Genomic DNA, 4,634 nt, shown 5'->3' with positions numbered 1-4,634 from the left:
ACATACGTTCTCTCCGCGAGGGACTTTCGTTAGCTTGAAGAATTCGAAATCTTGTGTGAGATCTTTGACGAGGTTCAAGTAAGCATCCATTCTATAGTTCCTGACGTTGTAGTCTCCGAGGAATTGACTTACCACGAGTTGGGAGTCACAGTATGCATTGACTCGTTTAGCTTTTACTGGTTTGGCGAGACGAAGGCCTGCCATGAGAGACTCGTATTCGGCTTCGTTGTTGGATGCCGGAAAATCAAAACTGAACGACTGTCGGATTAGTTCGCCTGTTGGTGACTGGAGTTGTACGCCTGCCCCTAAACCTTTGTTCGTAGATGAACCATCTACGTGCAGTATCCAGTTAAGACTTGGCAGCACAAGATCTTGTTCTAACTCCGGCGTTAGCTTGATTAGGAAATCAGCAAGAACTTGCGACTTAACTGCTGTGAGGTTCTTGTACACGATGTCGTGTTCGCTAAGCTCGACTGCCCACTTTGTTAGCCTTCCTGATTGGTTGGTATTTTGCATTACCGTCCTAAGGGGCTGGTTGGAGAGCACCTCGATAGTGTGCGATTGGAACTAAGGTCTGAGTTTTCTTGCCGAAGTGATGATATCGAGGGCCATCTTTTCCAAGGTTGGGTATCTCGTTTCCGGTTCCGTCATCCGCTTGCTGGTGTAGAAAATAGGTTTCTGTTCGCCACGGTCTTCTCGTATTAGGACGCTGCTAACGGCCGAGGAGGTGACGGCAATGTATAAGGATAGAGTGTCCCCGACTTCGGGCTTCGACAGAACGGGAGGTGTCGTTAGGTAATGCTTGAGTTGATTGAGGGCTTCCTCGCATTTTTCGTCCCAGATGAATCTCTTATTTCCTCGCAGGAGTTCATAGAACGGGAGGGACTTGTCTGTGGATCTTGAGATGAATCAGTTTAGTGCCGCAATCCTTCCGGTTAAACACTGAGCCTCGCAGGTGTTCTTCGGGCTAGGGAGATCGAGGATTGCCGTTATTTGTTTTGGGTTTGCTTCGATGCCTCGCTGGGTGACAATGTAACCTAGGAACTCTCCAGACGTGACGCCGAAGGTGCATTTCGCCGGGTTGAGCTTCATCCCGTACTCGTTATGAACGCCGTTTTCTCGCGATCGTCCGTATGCATCATGATTTGATTGTATCAGGAAAAAGCGTCCATAAATGTTGGAGCTCGTTGCCGGCAATCGACTCCACCAGACGGTCGATATGCGGGAGAGGGTAACTGTCTTTTGGACATGCTTTGTTCAAATCCGTGAAGTCAACACAAATGCGCCATTTCCAGTTTTTCTTTTTAACGACGACGGGGTTTGATAGCCACTCTGGGTATCGTACTTCGGCGATGAAACCTGCATCGAGCAACCTGCCAATTTCCTCATTTACTGCTTTGGACCGTTCGGGTCCGAGCTTCCGTCACTTCTGTCGAATAGGCTTGAACATCGGATCGACGTTTAATTCGTGAGATGTTATTGCGGGGTCTATACCCTTCATATCAGAAGTTACCCATGCAAAGGATGAGGCATTCTTTTTGAGGAAAGAAATGATTAATGACTGCAGATCGACGGGGAGATAAACGCCAATGCGCACGACCTTCGTTGGGTCAGCTTCATCGACGGGAACCTCGTGGACTTCTTCCTTCTGAGGGTAGATCTTATGTATTGGTTTGGTGACTACGTTGACGAGAGAAGGTGATTGTTGTAGCTTGACTGCAGCGATAAGTAGCTCTCTCGCGGCCCGTTGGTCCCCGCGAATGGTCTGCATCGTTCCATCTTTCCCAGGGAACTTAACGCATTGGTGATAGGTGGAGGGATTGGCTTTCATGGAGTGTAACCATGGCGTTCCGAGGATTGCGTTGTAGGGCGCCCTAGCCCGGATAACAGAGAACTTAACAGTGCGGGTTACATCATCTGCGTAAATTGGGAGACGAATTGTCCCAATCATCTGTTCCGAGGAACCATTGAATCCCGTGAGAGTGCGTGAGGAGGGCTTCATGTCTCGCAGGTCGACTCCCATCTTGTCGAGCGTGTCCCGAAAGGCGCGCCATGATAGTTTCTATTGAAGCGGGTTGGAGTTGTGTCGGAGTCACGGGGAAAGACGCCAGCGTTACTTCAGCGGCTTCACGATCTTCCCCAGAGGAAGAGCCGTCGTTACTCGTCGCCATCTTGTCGACGTTACTTTGCTAATGCCCCATGGTGGGCGCCAACTGTTTGATCGGGAAACGGTACGAAACGAGAGAACGTTCGGTTTTAGAGGTGGGTTTAAGCAAAGACGTCATATTAATGGTCGGAAGAGCGTTTCGTCGGCTACAAGGAAAGGAAATGCGTGAAAGGAAAGGTACCGGAGCCTCGAAGGTTTTGCCGGAGAGATACAACAAGGCGAGATAACAAAGGTAAAACCCTAATCTAGCCGCCCATTGAGTATCAGTGATTTTTTGGATCCCCTTTACGTTGTCTTTCCTTCCCTTTTTATAGCTGACCTCACGCTCTTCCGTGACCTAGTTTGCGTCGTCTCTGTGGGCTTTAACTCGCTGGGCCGAGAAGCCCACGTGGTCTCGTGAAGTCGTTTCCTCGGGGTATTTAGTCAAGAAGCCCATCGAAAGCTCTCTCGTATTCCGCCGAGAAATCGACCCTTCAAGCCGCCGCGTCGAGCTGATGCTCCGCTTCATGTGGGCCGGGCCATCTGTTCTTCGGGCCTTGAGGGATGGTCGAATTTACCATCTACAAGGAACACAATTAAGTCGAAGTAAAGACTGATGTTGAAGTACCCAATTGATAGGTTTTGAGAGCGGTTGATGACCGTCTATGAAGGTTCTAGGATTGCTGGAGGAAAAAGGTAATGTGTGATTCTCCATAAAAATTCCCTGGAAAAGAAGAGAAGGACCTTAAACTCCGGTATTTGAGAACTCTGCGGGAAAAGTAAGTTATGCCATATCCAACTCAGAGTCAATTCATGACAGTTCTAGACTCGGTAATGTAAAGCGATTAAGGAGGAGATGGTTGCAAACCGTGGCATATAAAAGTAGAACCAAGAAATCTGGTTCTAAAGAACTTGCTGGGAAAAACAAAAGATGTCAAGTCCAGGACAATAAGGAGCCTCATCATGACAGTTCTAGACTGATAGGTCATGGTGTACTGCTGCGAAGAAGACAGTGAAACTGTAAGGTTTGGGGTTGGCAGAGCCGGGAGAGAATCAGAAGAGGGTGAACACAGATTTGGCTCTTTCAAAATAAAATTGATCTTAATGGGCCTTGATGTGTGTGCAAGATTTGATGCTGTGCCTTTCGAGACACGATCAAAAGCAAGGCCCAACCACATCTGTACAGAAAATATTGGAGATGTGTCAGGACGGTAGGATGTGACTCTCTAAGGAAGAGAAGTATCACCGGTGGAGGAGTTACAGGATGGGGAGGGACATTGCAGAGGGGATGGAGACCCAAGAGGAGAGCCTGAGACGAGATTTCGGTGCTCGTACGGTAATGACGACACTGCAGTGAAAGGCGTGCCTCCATTGGAGGAGCCATTGAGATTTAGAAGTAGCAGCTAAAGGGATAGTTGATGTGAGAAGCTGTGACAGAGTGGAGGTAGGAAAAGAGGTGGAGAAGTACATGATGGGGTGAAAGCAGAACATCAATCTGCGATTCGTCTAATATACTCCGAGTAATGACTACACCAACGATTTTTTTTTTTTTGAACACAGATATATTAAGAAACCAAACTCATACCCATTCTATGGGATAGAGGAAGTAGCAGTACAAAGTGCAGATTTAGCCAGTTTATCTGCTGCAGAATTGAAATTTCTAGCTAGGAATTTGAAAGATACAGAAACAAAGAGTGAAGATAGATGTTCGATGTCCTGGATGATCCCGTAGAGATCCGCCGGAGGAACAGTCGAGGTGAGCGCTGTAATGAGCGTCTGGCAATCTGTTTTGAAACAGATTTTTGAAAAGTCTAGGGAGATGGCAGTGAGGAGGGCGCATCGTAGTGCCAAAGCTTCAGCTACCAATGGTGATGGCACGTTTTTTTCCATGCAGGAGGTCTCGGATATTGTCGATCCCCGCTTGTCCTTGAAGATACACCCGAAGGCAGCTATGTTGGACTCCTTTTTTCAGGCTGCATCTGAGTAACATACGATTAGATCATCCAGATCGGGAGTGATCATGCGGCTGTTAATGCGCTGGGGTTGAGCTTTTGGTGGGGGCTGGGCCAAGTTCCATTCACGTGCGGCTCCTATGGCTTTGGCTAGTGATTCCTCTGGTTTGATGAATCTTTAATCAAAGATCAGTTGGTTTCTTGCTAGCCATATAAACCAGCATATCCATGGAAACACATCCGAAACCACCCCCACAGGTGGGAGACAAGTTGCTATCTTTCCAAGCTTGAGAGCTTCTAAGAATTCAGAGCAGGTAGAGGGGGTAACCTTGTCTTTAAACAAGGAGGCAGACCAATTTTTTTCCGCATACTCACAGTGGAGGAATAAATGGGACTCGGTTTCTACTTCTCCGCATCTCACGCATGTAGTATGTTGTAGAAGTCCCCGTCGCTGTAGATTGGCTCCTGTCGGGAGTGCTCCTTGAGTTATCTTCCACAGAAAGAGTTTAATCTTGGGTGACGTACGTCCCGTCCAA

This window comes from Brassica oleracea, chromosome C5, assembly GCF_000695525.1.
Source record: "Brassica oleracea var. oleracea cultivar TO1000 chromosome C5, BOL, whole genome shotgun sequence".
Taxonomy (NCBI): domain Eukaryota; kingdom Viridiplantae; phylum Streptophyta; class Magnoliopsida; order Brassicales; family Brassicaceae; genus Brassica; species Brassica oleracea.
The sequence above is the reverse complement of the archived record's forward strand: the minus strand, read 5'-3'. Positions refer to the sequence as shown.